Source organism: Staurois parvus, unplaced genomic scaffold (genome assembly GCF_062004578.1).
Source record: "Staurois parvus isolate SC_StPar_1 unplaced genomic scaffold, SC_StPar_1.0 ptg000154l, whole genome shotgun sequence".
NCBI lineage: Eukaryota > Metazoa > Chordata > Amphibia > Anura > Ranidae > Staurois > Staurois parvus.
The window spans coordinates 14,869,452-14,891,079 of record NW_028317950.1 but is presented as its reverse complement, the minus strand read 5'-3'; positions in this window follow the sequence as shown (position 1 = coordinate 14,891,079).

Genomic DNA, 21,628 nt, shown 5'->3' with positions numbered 1-21,628 from the left:
TTGCCTATTTTTAATCCAATCCAGTCCGATCACCGGATGCCACAGTTCTGACTCCACTGTGTCACTAAGCTGCTGCTGCAAGGGAGAGGAGCAAGCAATAACAGCTGGGCTATGGGTGACGTCATGACTTCATGAATTCACACCCATTGAGTGCTCTCCTGCACAGGGGAACCGGAGCTGCAGGATCATGTGACCAGATCGGACTGGACCAGATCTGTGGGAAGTGGGCTAAATCTAGATTATAGGAATGTATGCATAGCTGAAATATCAGATTTTGATGGACTGATCTTTTAATTGAGCTGCATCTTTTTCATGCTGTAGAAATAGGAAGATAGCCCAGCTGCCGCACACCTCACCTGGCCCAAGTAGGTAAAAAGCAGCCTCCACTCGATTCATCCAAGCCATGCCTCCAACATGTTTCTCCACACCCTGGGGCTTAATCATGAAGGCTTGGATGAATCGAGCTGAGGCTGCTTTACCTACTAGCCACTTGGGCTGGGTGAGGTGTGCGGCAGGTGGGCTATCTCTTTCTATTTCTCCAGTATGCCTTGTGTCTGGTCAAACCTTTCTCTAGCCTGCACTCTCATTGGTCAGTGGCATGCAATTCATCAGACCTTGTAAGCCTGAGTGGAGGCAATGAAGTATTTATTATGCATCTTTTTCATAATAGAGAAATGTGAATTTACTATTGTATGTTGTGAAACATTACTGCTGGCACATCTATGCTGTGGCAATCAAGAAGATGGCAGGTAATAAAGCTATATTGCTTCGCCTTGGCAGACAACATCGTCTTGGCAATGGCAGCGTCTCATTGTTTCATTTAACCTCTGGTACATCGGTTTCAGCAGTGGAGACCTTATATGGTTGTATGACACCTTTTCAGCTCAAGGCCAGTAGGGTAGTATGATGGCTATCAGGAGTTAAACCAAGGTATCGCCTACAGTGTTATCCTCGATGTGACTTATAGATATATCTGTACACTGATAGTATCCTTTGCCATCTGTACTTTTAATCTGGCTGTGCACTCTATAAAATTGACATATGGTCTCCCTTTGCATTGTTAAGGACCTTTTGGACCTTCTTATCTCATTCTCCTTTCTTGCTTCTTTTGAATGCTAGACTCACAGCTACTCAGTCTGCTTCAGTGCTGCTCCCTTTTGGCTTGTAATAAACATCTTGCTGCAGAACTCAAAAGACCAGCTCATCCTGTGTAGTCTGGTGTGCAGCTGCATTAAAATGGGGCTGCAAATTAAAGCTCCATTGCAGCCACAATGTATTTACTTTTGGATAGAATGGTGAAGTGTTATGCAGGCCATACATGGGTCGAATTCCGAACGATTTTCTGTCCAAAAATCGAAAACGTCGTTCATTCGGTAATCCGATGGTGCCATCGATGATTTCGAAAATCGGCCGACCAAGTCATAAAGTTCACCCCATATAACTGGCGAAACTTCTGTTCCTTCCAGGTCACGGCTCATGCGCATATTCTTTTCGGAAAAATTATCATTTGGTCGTTTTTCACGAATGTTCCAACATTATTATTATTATTATACAGTATTTATAAAGCGCCAATAGTTTGCTCAGCGCTGTACATTACAAAGGGGGACAGAACATGTGACAGAACAATAACAATACAATGCAAAACATGAGGGGATCGAGGGCCCTGCTCTTTCGAGCTTACAATCTAGGAGACATGCCCGATCACCGAAAAGGGGAGGAACCACGAAAATCGGCCCGTGCCATTGTCCCACTAACAGAGCGAAAATTAGCCGGCAGTAGACCCTCTGTCAGGTTTTTATTGCTGTTTGTGTCCCTATTGACATTTGTGTTAACTTCCTGTCAGGACAGGAAGTGTAGGAAATTTTCTCCAACAGGGGCGCAGAAAAAAAAAAAAAGAAGAAAACTAGCCGCATATGGGGAAGGAATAACCATAGTACAAACTTGCTCCTCCTCAATCACAAACAATATTTATGCTGTTTTTTGTTTTTGTATATCACACAATGTGATGTTATATCATTGGTCACTGCTACCACTCAATAGTGTTCCACACATCTCCTTGCAATACTTATAAATAAAATAGTGCTGCACCACCTAACAACCATCCATTACTTGTGTGTCATGAACATAATCACAATAAAAAAAAAAAAAAAAAGAAAATATTTCATATAATACAGTTGTGTGCTTTAACCTCCACTCGTCCTTAATAAATATACTTCCACTCGTTTAGAGACCACCACTGTAACGCCATACGCTCACCACCTTTATTTGACCTATAGATTATAATGGGTCACACAGCGTGCCTTCCCATTTAAGAGCACAGTCACTCTCCTTCCACTCCTGGTGGGGTCCCCTTTTCCTTCTGTAATCTTTCTCCACTGCTGTTCAATCTGGGTTATATAGGTGGATCTGGATGCACCCCTCTTTATTTCATTATTTTGCTCAAACAGGGAAAAAATATGTGCCCATAGTGCTGATGAAGCCATGTGATTGGGTGTAACACGCAAAGGGCTGAGTCAGCGAAATTACAATTTTTGAATAGAAAGTGAGTTACTGTACTGTCGAGAGCTTGGTCACACAGACACCTTAATGGGCCAGTATATTTATATATACATGTATGTGCTGATGCCTGTAGTGCACCAGAGACAGCTCACTAAATTGTGTGAGTGCATATAACTTTTTTTTTTTTTTTTTTTTTAAAGAGAGTGATTGTATACAGAGATGCGCTATGGGCATATATTTTTCTTCTCTTTGAGCAAAACAAATAAGAAAGGAGTGCATCCAGATCCACCTATATGTCCCGCATTAAACAGCATTGGAGAGAGATCACAGGAGGAAAAGGGGACCCCACTAGGAGTGAAAATAAGAGCGATCCCCACTCTTAAAGGAGAAGGCACACTGTTTGACCTATTATTATTTAGGATTTATATAGCGCCAACAGTTTGCTCAGCACTTTACAATAAAATGGGAGACAATACAGCAACAATACAGTTCAATACAAGAGGGATTTGAGGACCCTGCTCCTTGGAGCTTACAATCTAGGAGTAATCTATAAGTCAAATGCAGGAAACGTTTCATTGAGGTTATTGCTGCCAAAGGAGGGTCAACCAGTTATTAAGTCCAAAGGTTCACATACTTTTTCCTCCCTGCACTGTGAATGTTTACATGTTATGTGCAATTAAACCATGGCAACATCTAATGTTTGTGTGGTATTATGTTCAGCAGACTGTGTTCTTCTATTGTGACTTAGATGACGTTCAGAGCACTTTTTATGCCCATATCATGCAAAACTCCACGTAATTTTATATATATATATATATATATATATATATATATATATATATATATATATATAATATTTTTTATTTTTATTTTTTTTTTTAATTGTGATTTTTTTTTTTCCTATGTTCATGACACTCAAATGCATGGTTTTTAAGTGGCACTACACTATTCTGTTTATAAGTATGGGTAAGAAATAAAACTTCTGGCCGTGATTTTCTTTTTTCTTCTTTGCTGTCCATGTGTCTCTGTTACCACACCCTCCATTTCTTGTACAGGTGCCACCAGAGCAGGAAGTGACGAAAAATCTCCACAGTACAGTCACAGGCAGAAATTGAAAATGTGGGAGAAATTCTACCCAATCTATCCACAAACAAAAAAACTAGCATTGTGGCTGGGTATAGGTTTCATACGATGGCTGCACTGAGAGAATATGGAGCCTCTCAAAGTTGTCCTCTTATTCTGAAAATGCTAATTGCTTGGAAAGTAAGCTTGTTTAAAAGCATCTGTACATTTCTTTTTTATTTTTTATTGTAAATATAATTAACAATTTTTATTTTTTCTTTCTTTTTTAACTGAACAAACAGTGAACACTTTGCAGAGCATTCAGCAGAGTTGACACAAAATACAAATAAGAGCAAAGTGAAAACATGCCACATTAAAACAGCATATGCACATTCAAAACAGAAGAATAGTAAATTACAGATCATTGGAAATAAAGGACCAACTATGAACATAATGTCAGGTGTGGAACCACGTATATCTCTTAAAGCAAACAATGACATATCAGCAAGTGCTCTGAGTTAGTATCCATCTCCATCTGGAATGCTGTACAAAGTATTACTAGAAGCATCTGTCCATTTCTTTAAGCCACTGTCCTGAAGCAGTTATGCTAATTTGGAGTACTGGTTTTCAAATCTGCAAGCTCTCTCCAGATCAGTGTTCCTACCTACTGAGGCCAAAGACAGCCAGGCAAGCAATACTCCTAGGAGATGCACAATGGCAGCCCCTGGATTTTAGTTCTGGATTTCTTTAACCCCTTCACACCTAAGGGTAAAACAAATCTTAAAGTCTAAGCACAATTTTGCAACTTTGACATGTGTTAGTTAAACCGTACATATCATCACAACTACTTTGTACATCCAGGTGAATTATACCTTGTTTTTTTTTCCAGGACAAATTGGGCTTTCATTTGGTGGTAAATGGTAATAGATATCTCCTTGATTTTTCTTTTTTTTATCATCAAAGAAAACTAGCCCAAAATAGTAAAAAAAAAAAATCTTTTTTTAATTTTTAAATGTGTTTGTTTTACTACCATAACCTACCACCAACGAACAACCCAAAATAAACTCTCCAGCTCTTGACGATTGCAGCGATACCATATATGTGTATGTTATTTGTTGTTTGTACCCTTAGTACAGCCCAGAAACAATAGTGCACATTTTGTTTTTTGTTCGTACTACCTAAAACGCACTGATACCAATTAAAAAAAAAAATCATGACCTTTGACACTAACCCTGACACTGAAATAGATCAAACCTTGATCTAGGTATTTTTATTTTATTTTTTTAATATTTATCTTTTTTTTAACAAACAGTTTTCTCTATGCAAGGAGAGAGAGAAAAAAAAAAAACAAGTTGGGCGGGCTGTACAGTGACTGATCACTGTGATAGCCAATCAGAGGCTATCACAGCGATCATGTGACCCGGAATTGGGAGTCCCAGGTCCCGATCGTTAGAACGGGACCCGGTGCTCTCGGTGACAGCTCGGTTTCTGTGGTGGGAGCGTGTGGTGCGGCGCATTCACAGCACAAAGACAGGTGCGCAAATATGCGGCCCCACGGAAAAAAGCCCAGCTCTGTGAGGCCGCATATTTGTGAGACATCAGCCTGAAGGGATTAAAGTAGAACTAAAGGCAAAACCTTTTCATGTCGGATAGAGTAAAAGGAAGGGGGGGGGGGGTTCTAACCCCTACCCGGTTTTTTTGCCATCTGTGGCCCAGTGGGGAGATTTCTCATCACCTCCTGTCTCATGAGAGGAAATCCCTTAAAAGTGAGAGAATCCCTGGTTGTCACCAAAACAAGTGTGCCCATTGGAACATTTTTTTTTTCCACTGTTTTGTGGATGACCCAAAATTTTGGATATTCTTTCAATTTCAATGATAATGATAAACATGACAAGTAGATATTTAATGCCAGGAAGGCAATTACTTTGAATTGGAAGAAGCACTCTCCTCACTAAATGTGAAGTACAGCCAAAGCCAAAGTACATTCTCCTGTGGATCATAGGAGTGCAGTTTGTTCTGCACTCCTGTGACCCGTTTTTAACCAACAGCGGGCTAAAGTCTGGTGTCAGCTGACATCACTCAGTTGGTCCAGGCTATGGAAAGATCCTGACTTTAAAGTCGGGATCCACCCAGATCCCTGGACTGGCACCTTGCTCAGCCTCTCAGCGATCTGCTATGAGCCTAAGCCAGTCCCTCCTGCCCCCTCCAAAGCACTGGGGAGAGGGGGGGGGGGCTGAGCAGAGAGCCAGAGACTGACAGTCTCTGTCTCTGCTCAGAGCGGTGGGAGAGAACTTAGCAATCAGCAGTGTCTGATCTCTCTGTTCTCACCCTTTGAACCATCAAGAAACAGATGTAACATCAGATCGATGCTGCATTTACCTAGGTAATCTGAAAAGAAAAAAAAAAATCCTAAACTTCTCTTTTATGTGCGTTGTCAATTACTGGACTCCACTCTCCCCATGTACACGTATGCATATGCTAACAGAGTATGGGGGAGTTGCATGGGAAGTGCCTCCACTGCTTCAATGCCAGATTCTCCGACCTGGCTCTTTGTTTCCTGATTTAGTGTTTGTTGCACAAGTTACGTAGCAACCCTACTTGCGCTCTATAGTTGCCTGGGAGTAAGTTCTGTTGAACAGACCTGCTATATTGTACATTATTTTGTAGGAGCCACACAAGTTGTAAATGTTAGATGGTTTTCTTCTATGCTCGGTTTTCGGCACCAAGTGCCCTTTTCTGTTTTAAGCAGGCCGGTCCACCCTTGCGTGTACCGCATTGCCTGAACATTCCTGTACACTTTATCAAAAATGCAAATAAACCGTTTTCTAAAAAAAAAAAAAAAAAATAGAGAACCTCCCTAACAGGGCACAAACAGCGCTAAAAACCTCACAGGTGTTCTATTCCACTCTCCCCAAAAAAAACAAAAATTGCCTTTAGTTACTGTATACTTTAACTGCTTCCCGTCCACCCATTGCCTATAGACTGCATTGCATCTACAGTATCTCACAGAAATGAGTACACCCCTCACATTTTAGTAAATATTTTATTTTACGTTTTCATGTGACAACACTGAAGAAATTACACTTTGCTACAATGTGACGTAGTGAGTGTACAGCTTGTATAACAGTGTAAATTTGCTGTCCCCTCAAAATAACTTAACACACAGCCATTAATGTCTAAACCGCTGGACCATACGCCCCACACTGCATCAAATTGGTCTGCATGGCTGTCGTCCCAGAAGGAATGCCAATCAGTACTGTTAAATAACCTAATAAGAAGTGGAAAATTCAGGGATCTCTTGATACTAAGCCAAGGTCAGGTAGACCAAGAAAGATTGCAGCCATAACTGACAGAAGAATTATCCGGGATTCAAAGAAAAACCCACAGGCAACCTCAAAAGAAATACAGGTTGCTCTGGAAAAAGATGGTGTGGTTCTTTTTAAGGAGTACAATACGGTGATACTTGAACAAAAATGAGCTGTTTGGTTGAGGTGCCAGAAAGAAGCTTTTACTGCACCAATGCCACAAAAAAGCCCAGTTACAATATGCCTGACAACACCTTGACATGCCTAACCAGGCCTATCAAGAAGTCCCTGAATTTTCTACTTCTTAGTGGAAGTGATGACTGGCATATTCAAGGCTTTGGACATCTTTTTATATCCTTTTCCATCTTTATAAAGTTCCATTACCTTGTTACGCAGGACTTTTGACAGTTCTTTTCTGATCCCCATGGCTCAGTATCTAGCCTAGTCAGTGTTTCCACGAAAAAGCTAACAAACTCACTATTTATACACTGACACTAATTGCAATTTAAAAAGCCACAGATGTGGGACTGTAACCTCTATAATTGGCATTTTAACCCATGTGTGTCACCTTGTGTGTCTGTACCAAGGCCAAACATTCCAGGGGAGGGAAACTTTTGATCAGGGCCATTTGGGTGATTTCTGTTATCATTATGATTTAAAAAGGAGCCAAACAATTATTTGATAATAAATGGCTTCATATTTATTTTATTTATTTATTTCAGGTACTTATATAGCGCCGCCAATTTACGCAGAACTTTACATATATATTGTACATTCAAATCAGTCCCTAACCCTCAAGGGGTGTACAATCTAAGGTCCCTAACTTATATTCATACATACACATATTAGGGCCAATTTAGACAGGATCCAATTCACCTACCAGCATGTCTTTGGAGTGTTGGAGGAAACCGGAGTACCCAGAGGAAACTATATATATGTACATAGGTACAATTTATATGTAAAGCGCTGCGTAAATTGACGCCACTATATAAGTACCGGAAATAAATAAAATAAGGAGTTCCCTGCACAAACAAACTTGGGGGGTAAACTTGCACACATACATTGGCGTGAATTATGAGAACACTAAAGTTCAATGGAGAACTGAGTAAGCACTGCAGAAGGCCGATTTATAAAAAATCACCGCCTTGGTAGTATATTGTGGAGGAAGCATTCCTGTGGACAGACATATGTTGCTCATTTCTGTGCAACCACTGGAGGCTGTTTTGGGGGTGTTAAAAAAAAAATACGTTTTGCCCCCTGCAACTATTTTCAGCTTTGTGGGGTACATTATCATGTATGAAATTTTGAGGTGGCAGAACCTCTTCAGTGTACTTTGCTCTTTGTATCTGGACTTCTATGGAGATATCGAGGTAAAAAGACTCTGGAGCCATTGATTTTAATATACCCTTTAGTACGGGCCTTGGAAAGGATATTATCTCTTTCCTTATAGTGCAATAGCTTTAGAATAAATGGTCATGGAGGGTTGCCAGGTGGTAGGGGTTGAGCAGGAATCCTATGCGCTCTCTCCACCATAAAAAGTGGTAAAGTTCTGTTTTTCCAGGAGCCATTTCTTTGCATATCCTGCAAGGTAGGGTAGGAAGGTCCCTTTTAAAGTGGACCTGTACTTGGAACGTGCACTTTGCTGATGACAAGGTGTTCTGGACATCACCCACATAGTTATGTGTTTCTGATGGTCCAGTGACTCCTACCTCTCATATTATTGACCCTAGTGACCCCACCCTAGGCTTGTCTGCTGTAGTTTCTGAGCACCCTGGGAATCTCCTACAGCCTCTTCTACCTTGACTTTTGGGATGATAGAACATGCCTCCTGATGCCACATTCTCCTAAAGCCCCAGGGCGATGCCATTCAGGGGGTTGGGACACGCTTTTGGAACCTGAGTGCCAATAGGTCACCCACAAGTGGCACATACCTTAGATTGTACACCCCTTGAGGGTTAGGGATTGATGTGAATGTACAATATATATGTAAAGCGCTGCGTAAATTGACGGCACTATATAAGTACCTGAAATAAATAAATATGAGCCAACAATAATCCTCATGTATTGAAGGGCCTACAGTAACTGTAGTACTGGGTAAAAAAATAGGAGAGAATCTGATTGGATGCTATAGGCATTGCATACAGTCCTTCCTTTAGAATATGTAGGAAGCGTATATAAGTACCCCATTCATCATGCTTCTGTCAAGTCAGGATTTGTTAGAAAATGACAAGCTGTTGCATGAATTCTGTTTAGTATTACTGCCTGTTCTGTCACTGTAACTCCGTTCTGCAGGACAGGCCTCATTTTATTTGAGAAGGGTCCACAGCCTTGCCAGAGGGCCAGATGGCAAGGCTCGATCACGCCGCTGTGTGTCGTAGCAGTCGCTGCATGCACCAGCTCAGTGTTTTAATGTTACAGTAGCTACTTTTCATCCAGTCTGGAGTCAGTCCTAATTGACTTCAGTTTGGAGTAAGCAAAGACAAGCCTGCAACTAATGTTTACATTTACATGATAAGAGATCCATTAATCTAATGATTTATGAATACTTAGCCATGCATTTGTGGCAGCTAGCTCTGCTGTGTGTATAGATAGAATGAAATGCAGCCATTTTTAATTGTATAGCATCCTGCAAGGCTGAAAAAGAGGCAAATTTGCATTTTCAGAGGGGTATTTCCAGAAAGAGTCCTGGGCGCATTTTGCAGGATGTTTCTGATATATATATATATATATATATATATATATATATATATATATATATATATTTATAGCATTTTGCAGATAAAGGAAAGGGCAGGAGTCACATTAATAGATTCATAGACATGTATGCATCTGTCTGATTGGTGTCTGTGGGCAGCAGAGACGCTTTATTTTTCTCACTGAATCACAGGAATGTATAATGGTTTTGCATACATTTTCTTTATTTTTTTTATGGTCAGATGGAGCTTTTAGGCTCCTTTTCACGTTTTTCTCTATCTCTGCACCTTCTTTGTTAAAAGAAAAAAAAATGTTAGTAGAGAGCTCTATAAATCAAGTTAAAATTTAATCTGAAAGAACAAAATCGCTACAGTGCTCTCTCCTTGGCTATAATGCTCCTGGAAATCCTTTGTATACACAATGTTTATCATATACAATGTGTGTGTATGTATTATCAGTATTTCACAGAAGTGAGTACACCCCTCACATTTTTGTAAATATGGTCTCTAGACCTAAACCCTATTGAGCATCTATGGGGCATCCTCAAATGGAAGGTGGAGACTGAGGTGCAAGGTCTCTAACATCCATCAGCCCCGTGATGTCATCATGAAGGAGTGGAAGAGGACTCCAGTGGCAACCTGTGAAGCTCTGGTGAACTCCATGCCCAAGAGGGTAAGGCAGTGCTGGAAAATAATGGTGGCCACACAAAATATTGACACTTTGGGCCCAATTTGGACATTTTCACTTAGGGGTGGACTCACTTTTGTTGCCAGCGGTTTAGACATTAATGGCTGTGTGTTGAGTTATTTTGAGGGGACAGCAAATTTACACTGTTATACAAGCTGTACACTCACTACGTCACATTGTAGCAAAGTGTCATTTCTTCAGTGTTGTCACATGAAAAGATATAATAAAATATTTACAAAAATGTGAGGGGTGGACTCACTTCTGTGAGATACTGTATGTGTGTGTGTACTTGTTGACCCAGGTTCTCCTCCAGGCAGGTTGAGGGGTTCCAGTGGGCTTTTTTTCAGAGGAAACTGGCTTTTCAGTTTTCTCATTGTTTAATAAAAACTTTTTTGGAGCCTGGAGATTTCTTAGAGAGATAAGTGGGATGAAATCAGAACCACCAGAACACTAATTGGTCAGGTGTGTGCTGGGCTTTTTGTAGAGACATGACTATGGTTATGGGCTCCACCCTGGCAGACAGGTTTCAGGAGGGCTCCACCTAGGAGACAGGTGGGATCCAGAGCCACAAGGGGCTGCTAGCTATTCAGACAATGTTAGTGAGAAATAGTGTGTAGGAGACAGATGAGGGCCTGAAGAGGAAGGCCAGAGCAGCAGTGCTGTATGTGTACGCCAAGATGCTGAATGTCTATTTCTTTAAAAAAAGGGAAGCTGTTTTGTTTTACTTTTTCATTCAGTTTAAAAATGGGTTAACAAGCCCTTAAATGACACATTTGAGGTGGACTTAATTTGCTGGTGAGTGTTACACATGAGCTAGACAACCCCAAACTTTACTATATATACACTCGCCAGCCACTTTATTAGGTACACATTTCTAGTGCCAAGAAAATATCCCCCACACCATTACATCCCCACCACCAGCCGGAACTGTTGATACAAGGCAGGATGGATCCATGCTTTCATGTTGTTTACACCAAATTCTGACCCTACCATCTGAATAACGCAGCTGAAATCGAGACTCCTCAGATCAGGCAACGTTTTTCCAATCTTCTATTATCCAATTTTAGTGAATCTGTGTGAATTGTAGCCTCCGTTTCCTGTTCTTAGCTGACAGGAGTGGCATCTGGTGTGTTCTTCTGCTGATGTAGCCCATTTGTTTCAAGGTTCGATGTGTTGCGCATTCAGAGATGGTATTCTGCATACCTTGATTGTAATGAGTGGTTATTTAACCAGTTGCTGCCCGATCTATAGCCAGATGGCGGCCGGGCGAGCAGCTTGTCCCTCCGGGTGGACGCCATACGGCGTCTTTCCAGGCAGGGCCACTCTGTGGCGCGATCTGTCACAGGCCGTGTACCTTGGTCACGGCCGATGACAGATCTGTGTACCGGCCCCGTTGCCTGTACCATGTGACCTGCTGTGACCAATCACAGTAGGTCACATGACAGTTGTATACAATGGATGGCTTCCTTTCATGCTATCCATTGTATACAAGTATGTCTAGCTGTGAATGGTCACAGCGATCACATGCACAAGCTGGGCCAATCACAGTCCAGCTGTGTCATGTGATTTTTGTCAGGTTTTTTTTTTTTTTGTACTGTCACCAGTCAGTGTCCCTGATCACCGCCACACCAGTTATATGCTGATGCTGTACTATACTAGTGACAGTATGTAAAAAAAAAAATAGTGAAAATAATTTTTTTCATTTTCCGAAAATTTATGACAAAACAATTTCAACTTCAAAAAACTCGCCATGCCTCTTATGAAATACGTCGGACTGTCTACTTTACAAAAAGGGGTCATTTGGAGGATATCTGTACTGTTCTGACATTCTTGGACTTCAAGAAATTAGATTGGCTGTCAGTACTTCAGGATTGATCAATTTTCAGATATATCCCATAGTTTGTGAACTCTATAACTTTCCTACAAACTAAATAATAAATACTAATTTGGGTTATTTTCCCCAGAAACAAAGAAAAATGTGTTTTTATTAAAAAAATTTTCAGTCTCTTTTTGTTAATTTAGCAAAAAATAAAAACCCCAGTGTTGATTAAATACTACCAAAAGAAAGCTCTAGTTGTGTGAAGAAAATGATAAAATGTTAGTTTGGGTACAATGTTGTATGACCGCGCAATTGTCATTCAAAGTGTGAGAGCGCTGAAACCTGAAAATTAGCCTGGACAGGAAGGGGGTAAAAGTGCTCGGTATGGAAGTGGTTAAGTCACTGTTGCCTTTCTATCATCTCAAACCAGTCTGCTCATTTTCCTCTGACCTCTGACATCAACAAGGCATTTTGGTCCATACACCTGCTGCTCACTGGATATTTTCTTTTTTTGGACCATTCTCTGTAAACCCTAGTAATGGTTATGAGTGAAAATCCCAGTTTAAATACCCAGACCAGCCTGTCTGGCACTTAAATCTCCTTTCTTCCTCATTCAGATGCTCAGTTTGAACTTCAACAAGTCATCTTTACCATGTCTAGATGCCTAAATGCATTGAGTTGCTGACATGTGATTGGCTGATTAGCAATTTTTGTTACCAAGCAATTGAACAGGTGTACCTAATAAAGTAGGGGGGGAGTGTTGAGATGGAGAGATTAAAATTGGGTAAAAAAAAAAAAAGAAGAGACTTCAACCACCCGCTTAAAAAAAATGGAAAGGCATGACACTTTGGGCCATGTGCTATGGTGCCATAAATTTTAACTCTTACCCACTGTATCCAAAACAAAATTGATTAGAGCACAGGCATCTGTCCATTTCCATTGCATTGTGCAGGCCAGTGGCCAAGATCTGAGTCTGCAGCTGTCCCCCCAACTGTGTCTGTCTGGCCCATATACTACATGTCCACTAAAGTATGCTGTAAGCAAGTAAGTAGAACGTTTTCTTGAAATATGTAAAGATGTACCATCTTCTCATTCCATTGTGAATCATCACACCTCTCTTATTTGGGCTTTTACCTCACTGTGTCGTCTGGCACACTATATGGCTAACTTTCCCTCTCTACTTAGGCAAACGGGTGACCCTGAGATTGTGAAAAAATATGAGGTATTTGATATATGATCGTACTGCTGCTTTAAAAATGACTCTACTTTCTAAATTTAAGGCCCTGCCAGTATCCATTCCAAACATACTGTATATTGCAATATCTCTGGTGCCTCTTTTTGAAGCTCATATGGAACAACCAGAGACTGCAGATATTTTTCCAACCTAAGCTAAGAGGAGGCCTGGCAGTCCCACAGATGCAATACTATTACAGGTCTGCTCAGATCACTCTCTTGGTAGTGTATTATGCTACTTTTAACACTCTTTTGTAGATTAGCTGGAAGCAAATCAAATAACTCCCATACCTATAGAAAAGATTTTATGGATCCACTTCCATGCCATAATTCCCCACACCATTATTAAGCATTCTGGAAAACCAACAATCTTGCCATACTCCTTTAGCCACTCTCTGTCCTAACCTTTCTTTTCTGCTAGGTTTCGAACAACCACATAGAATTTTCTCTCCCTCCAAACTTACATAGTTACATAGTTGGCTGAAAAAAGACAAAAGTCCATCCAGTTCAACCATTTAAAAAAAATTTAAAAAAACAAAACGTTATAATCCTATACCCACAGTTGATTCAGGGGAAGGCAAAAACAAAAACCCAGCAAAGCGTGACCCAACTTGCTCCTGCAGGGAAAAAAATTCCTTCCTGATCCCCCGAGAGGCAATCAGATATTCCCTGGATCAACTTTACCTATAAATGTTAGTATGCAGTTATATTCTGTGTATCTAAGAAAGAATCCAGGCCTTTTTTAAAGCAATCCACTGAGCTGGCCAGAACCAACTCTTGAGGGAGTCTATTCCACATTTTCACAGCTCTCACTGTGAAGAAACCTTTCTGTGTTTGGAGATTAAATTCCTTTTCCTCCAGACGTAAAGAGTGCCCCCTTGCCCTCTGTGATGACCTCAGGGTGAATAACTCTACACCGAGTTCACTATATGAACCACTGATGTATTTATACATGTTGATCATATTCTCCCTTAATGTCCTCTTCTCAAGAGAGCATAAATTCAGTTCCTCTAATCTTTCCTCATAGCTGAGCTCCTCCATGCCTCGTATCAGTTTGGTTGCCCTTCTCTGTACTTTCTCCAGTTCCCCAATGTTCTTTTTGTGAATTGGTGCCTAAAATTGAACTGCATATCCCAGATGATGTCTTACTAATGATTTGTACCGGGGTAATATGATATCTCTCTCTCTGGAGTCTATACCTCTTTTAATAGAAGAGAGGATTTTGCTCGCTTTAGAAACCGCAGCTTGGCATTGCATGCCATTATTAAGCTTGTGATCTACCAGAACTCCCAGATCCTTCTCCACCATTGATTCCCCCAGTTGTACCCCCCCCCCCCCAGTATGTATGATGCATGTATATTCTTAACCCCCAAGTGCATAACCTTACATTTATCAACATTAAACCTCATTTGTCACATAGTTGCCCAATTAAACACTGCATTGAGGTTGGCTTGTAAGTTGAAGACATCCTGTAAGAACATTATTCCACTGCACAGCTTGGTGTCATCTGCAAAGACTGAAATGGGATTTTTAATCCCAGATCCTAGATCGTTTATAAATATATTAAAAAGTAAGGGTCCCAATACTGAACCTTGGATTCCACCACTGACAACCCTAGACCATTCAGAGTATGAATCATTAACTATTCCTCTTTGAATACAATCTTTTAGCCAGTTTTCTATCTATTTACATACGGATTTTTCCAAACCCGTAGACATTGCCTTACAAATTAGCCGTGTGTGATACTTTGTCAAAAACTTTTGCAAAATCCAAGTATACCACGTCCACCACCACCCCTCTGTCCAAGGTTTTGCTCACCTCCTCATAAAAAGAAATCAGATTTGTTTGACAACTTCTGTCTTTCATGAATCCATGCTGTCTGTTGCTTAAAATATTTTTTCCAGCAAGAACTCATCTATGCGGTCTCCAGTATCTTCCCAACTATAGAAGTTAAACTAACAGGTCTATAATTACTTGGTAAAGATTTTGACCCCTTTTTAAATATTGGCACCACATTGGTCTTACGCCAATCCAGTGTTATTATGCCAGTCATTAGAGTCCCTAAAAATGAGAAACAATGGCTTTGAAATGACAGAGCTCAATTCTTTAAGGACCCGTGGGTGTATGCCATCCAGTCTGGGTGCTTTATTCACCTTTATTCTGTTTAAATATTTTTGGATCATATCAATTGTGAGCCAATGTGGATCATCTGGAGCTGTGTCAATACCATGCCCATTATGGACAAGAGCTCCCCCCTGCTCCTTTGTATACACACTTCATTTCAACTTCCTTCTTCAGAACAGTTTTTTTACCTAGAACTTAAAACATTTAATCCAAAGTACTCTCAAACACACGTCATTTCCCCTATCCATGGTGCCTTTTGAGCAACAGGACTTTACTTGGGAAGGGTACGGTGTCTCAGATATACTCATTCATTCTTCTTATTCCTTCTCCAATACTCTTCCACTCTATCTGCCTGCGTATGTTACTAGGTGGGAAAGTGACTTGAGCCCCCACTCGGGAAAAAAAAAATTTGCTCCATATCAGAGACTCAATGCCGCTTGGATTAATTTAACTCTTCTATCATGAAAGCCAACTATAACCATTTATTACGTTGATATATGGTCCTTCAGAGGTTGGCTAAGTACCATAACGATACATCAGACTGATGTTTTAGAGGCAGTACTAAACATACATAGTGGGACTTTCTGAAATCAAGTGCTTTTGGATGAATGTTTACCAACTAGTTTACACAGTACTAGGCAGGAGCAGACACAAAAATCCATATCAGGCCTTCCTCAATTTACATGTTGAAGTCTAAATGGCTGTCATGATGGGGACTATGAAAAGTTTCCAAATGTTTGTGACCCACTGATATCTAGCTATCTTCCAATGAATTTTGATTGCTCTATATTGGCTAACATCCATTTGCTTAATTTCTGGGAATGATCCAGGAATTCAGGGGGTTTTCCTGGCTACAAAGTCAACCCCCACCTTCCTTCTTGTACCCCCTCCTACCCCTCACATGTCCTTTTCGTTATGCTTTACTTACTCTTACTTCCTTTCTTGTTCTAAGATACACTATTTTGCCAAAAGTATTGGGACACCCCTCCAAATCATTGGATTCAGGTGTTCCAATCACCTCCTTGTCCACAGTTGAATAAACTCAAGCACCTAGGCATGCAGACTGCTTCTGAAAACTTTTGTGAAAGTTTGCAGAAGCTCTCAGGAGCTCAGTGAATTCAAAGGTGGTACCATGATAGGTTGCCACCTGTTCAATAAGTTCATCTGTGAAATTTCCTTGATACTAAATATTCCACAGTCAACTGTTAGTGGTATTATAACAAAGTGGAAGCAACTGGAAACAACAGCAACTCAGCCACAAAGTGGTAGGCCACATAACATGACAGAGCATGGTCAGCGCATACTGAAGCGCACAGTGCGCAGAAGTCGCCAACTGTCTGCAGAGTCAATAGCTAAAGACCTCCAAACTTTGTGTGGCCTTCAGATTAGTACAACAACAGTGTGTAAAGATCTTCATGGAATGGGTATCCTTGGCCGAGCAGCTGCATCAAAGCCTTATTTCTCCAAGTGCAATGCAAAGGGTCAGGTGCAGTGGTATAAAGCACTCCGCCACTGGACTTGGGCAATCTGATGGACGTGTCTGGGTTTGGTGGTGGCCAAGAAAACGGTACATGTCTGACTGCATTGTGCCAAGTGTATAGTTTTGTGCAGGAAGGATTATGGTGTGGGGTTGTTTTTCAGGGGTTGGGCTTGGCCCCTTAGTTCCAGTGAAGGGAACTCTTAAGGTATAAGCATACCAAGACATTTTGGACAATTTCATGCTACCAACATTGTGGAAACAGTTTGGGGATTGCCCCTTCCTATTCCAACATGACTGTGCACCAATGCACAAAGCAAGGTCCACAAAGACATGGATGAGCGAGTTTGGGGTGGAAGAATTTGACTGGCCTACACAGAGTCCTGACCTCATCCTGATAGAAAACCCTTGGGAAGAATTAGAGTGGAGACTGCGAGCCGTTCCCTCTTGTCCGACATCCGTGCCTGACCTCACAAATGCGCTTCTGGAAGAATGCTCAAACATTCCCGTAGACACCCTCCTAAACCTTGTGAACAGCCTTCCCAAAAGAGCTGAATCTGTTATATCTTCAAAGGGCGGGGCCAACTCAATATTGAACCCTACGGGCTAAGACTGGGATGCCGTTAAAGTTCACGTGTGTGTAAAGTCAGATGTCCCAATATTTTTTGGCAATATAGTGTATATACTCTTCTGTACCCTACAATTAGCTGGCAGGTGGGTTTCTCCAATAACATGTTAGTGTACCATATACAGTATATCAGTAATCTGACTAATGTTGGCCATACTGTGACTTTGGGATGTAAAGCTCCTGGTCTGTGACTGTACTCCTGACTTATGCTGTTCTTCTGCAATTTCTGCTCTTCAGCTATTGTTTTGTAACTTGAAAAACTGTAATAAAAATATGCAGGGGTGTATAGCAGTGTGCATAGAGATCATTCAGAATCACTAAAGATGATTTGTCTGGCGTTTCACTTTAATTGGATGTGTGTAGTTAATTGCCCATACCGTTCTCTTTTTATATTAAACGATACCTCGAGCAAGTGTTCACTGAATATACATCTGGATTAAACTGAAGTTTTATATCTTACCTAGAGTTCCTTAACCCAGATTTAGCAAAAGAGAGGTGAAAAGCAGAGGCGAGTCCCTTTTATCTGTCTTTTCCCCTTGAAAAGCGACACTTCAGACTTTATTTAGTTGTGTATTTGTGATGTATGCCATGTACTAACCTATAACTGTGCCACACACACAAACGTACGCGAATGTGTAACATCCGCAGCTACAAAAGAACAAAGGCCTGTGTGAAGTTTTCACATAAAAGGGGTTCTTTTCTCTCCACAACTGAATCAACTTCTACACCAGGACTTCAAGCCCACATTACCACATAAAAGGCCTCAGTGCAGAGAATTCAGCGGATCCCTCAGAATACGTGGTGCGCCTTGTACGTTGTGGAGCTCTGTTCTTTTTATGCCGTCTGCCGACAAAAGCCTGCTGCCTATTTCTCCAGCACAATGACCGGTTGATGCTATCAGCACGCAGCCGGAAACACAGAGGACACTCGGAAGCAGTTAATAAATATATTGATTTGCGAGATGCTGGGCTTCTGCGGGAGTTTAGATTGGAGGAACAAAAGGGGCTTGAGGTGAAAAGGAACAGCTTTTACGAAGAAGGTACAGTAGTGCTGTCCAGAGCCTACACTAAGGCAAAAAGGGAGTTTGGTCTCAGGCCAGAACACCTCACCTCATGGTTCCTCAGCTGCTTCTGGCTGTTACGGACACCAAGGACAGTGCAGGAATACATTTCCAGTTACTAATTTCTTAAAGGGCTGCTTCCCTTATAGTGAAATTATTCTGCAACTATACCTCCACCCCTGTCAGTTTAGACCACATGCTAATAAACTTTCGCTAATTCCAGATCCTGAGCTCTTACATAGTCTGGCTGAAAAAAGACAAAAGTCTATCTAGTCCATTAAAAAAAAAAAGTTATAATTCTATACTCACAGTTGATCCAGAGGAAGGCAAAAACAAAAAACCCAGCAAAGCATGACCCAACTTGCTCCTGCAGGGAAAATAATTCCTTCCTGATCCCCCGAGAGGCAATCGGATATTCCCTGGATCAACTTTACTTATAAATGTTAGTATCCAGTTATATTCTGTGTATCTAAGAAAGAATCCAGGCCTTTTTAAAAGCAATCCACTGATTTGGCCAGAACCAACTCTTGAGGGAGTCTATTCCACATTTTCACAGCTCTCACTGTGAAGAGACATTTCCTTGTTTGGAGATTACATTTCTTTTCCTCCAGATGTAAAGAGTGCCCCCTTGTCCTCTGTGATGACCTCAGGATGAATAGCTCTACACCGAGTTCACTATATGAACCACTGATGTATTTATACATGGAGATCATATCCCCACTTAATGTCCTCTTCTCAAGACAGAATAAATTCAGTTCCTCTAATCTTTCCTCATAGCTGAGCTCCTCCATGCCTCTTATCAGTTTAGTTGCCCTTCTCTGTACTTTCTCCAGTTCCCCAATGTTCTTTTTGTGAATTGGTGCCCAAAACTGAACTGCATATTCCAGATGAGGTGTTACTAATGATTTGTACCGGGATAATATGATATCTCTCTCTCTCTGGAGTCTATACCTCTTTTAATACAAGAGAGGATTTTGCTCGCTTTAGAAACCTCAGCTTGGCATTGCATACTATTATTAACCTCTTCACACTGGCCGCACGCAAATGTGTGCATCTGGGTCTTGATGCCGAGCATCTGCACATTTGCGTGCAATTAACAAAAACATATGTGCTAAGAGCTCATGCCCTGCGCGCTCCCAGCACACGTCCAGTACTCCTCTTTCGATCGGGACCTTTCCCTATCATGTGACTGCCGTGACAGCGAATCATGGCGATCACATCACCTTAAAACCTCGCTCCGCCTCCCGGCTTCTGAAACCCTTAAAGGGCCGGGAGTCGCCGGCGCCAAGGGGTTAAGCTTGTGATCTACCAGAATTCCCAGATCCTTCACCATTGATTCCTCCAGTTGTACCCCCGCTAGTATGTATGATGCATGCATATTCTTAGCCCTCTCTTCACTATGCGAACCTGTCCAGTGCTGCACAACCTTTACAAGCAAATACATCCTGGTGTGGCCTCATTCATTCCTGTTTTCAATCTGTACTCATGACAACCCTCAGTCATTCAGCAGAATACAAACCAGCCATAGAAATAGTGTTGTAGCACATGTACGAAAGTCCCAAAAGACGCAAGACAATCATGGCATAGTATATATTCCCTAGGAACTTCGATAAAGTTTTTATGGGTGTATCTTAAAGTTAAAAAACATGGGAGGTGTGCTTCTCTTGTGATATCTTGACTGTTTGGTGGCTGTTTTTGGTTATACAGTGAGGAACAGAAGTATTTGAACACCCTGCAATTTTGCAAGTTCTCCCACTTAGAAATCATGGAGGGGTCTGAAATTCACATTGTGGGTGCATTCCCACTCTGAGAGGCAGAATTTTAAAAAAAAATCAGGAAATCACATTGTATGATTTTTAAAGAATTTATTTGTCTTGCACTGCTGAACATAAGTATTTGAACACCTGAGAAAATCAGTGTTAATATTTGGTACAAAAGCCTTTGTTTGCAATTACAGAGGTCAAATGTTTCCTGTAGTTCTTGACCAGGTTTGCACACACTGCAACAGGGATTTTGGCCCACTCCTCCACACAGATCTCCTCTAGATCTGTCAGGTTTCGGGGCTGTCGCTGAGCAACACACAGTTTCAGCTTCCTCCAAAGATGTTCTATTGGATTTAGGTCTGGAGACTGGCTAGGCCACTCCAGAACCTTGATATGCTTCTTACGGAGCCACTCCTTGGTTATCCTGGCTGTTTGCTTCAGGTTGTTGTCATGTTGGAAGACCCAGCCACGACCCATCTTCAATGCTCTGACTGAGGGAAGGAGGTTGTTGATCAAAATCTCACAATAAATGGTCCCATTCATCCTCTCCTTAATACAGTGCAGTCGTCCTGTCCCCTTCTCAGAAAAGCACCCCCAAAGCATGATGTTACCACCCCCATGTTTCACAGTAGGGATGGTGTTCTTGGGATGCAACTCATCCTTCTTTTTCCTCCAAACACGATGAGTGAAGTTTAGACCAAAAAGTTCTACTTTGGTCTCATCTAACCACATGACTTTCTCCCATGCCTCCTCTGGATCATCCAGATGGTCATTGGCAAACTTCAGACGGGCCTGGACATGTGCTGACTTGAGCAGGGGAACCTTCCGTGCAATGCATGATTTGAAACCATGACGGCATAGTGTTCTACCGACAGTGACCTTTGAAAATGTGGCCCCAGCTCTCTTCATGTCATTGACCAGCTCCTCCCTTGTAGTTCCGGGCTGATTCCTCACCTTTCTTATCATCAGTGATACCCCACGAGGTGAGATCTTGCATGGAGCCCCAGTCCGAGGGAGACTGACAGTCGTCTTTAGCCTCTTCCATTTTCTAACAATTGCTCCAACAGTTGATCTATTTTCACCAAGCTGCTTGGCAATTTCCCCGTAGCCCTTTCCAGCCTTGTGGAGGTTCACAATTTTGTCTCTGGTGTCTTTTGACAGCTCTTTGGTCTTGCCCATGGTAGTAGTTGGCGTATGACTGACTGTGGGGTGGACAGGTGTCTTTAAAGAGCTCAGACAGGTGCTACTAAGTTAGATTAATGAGTGGAGTAGAGGTG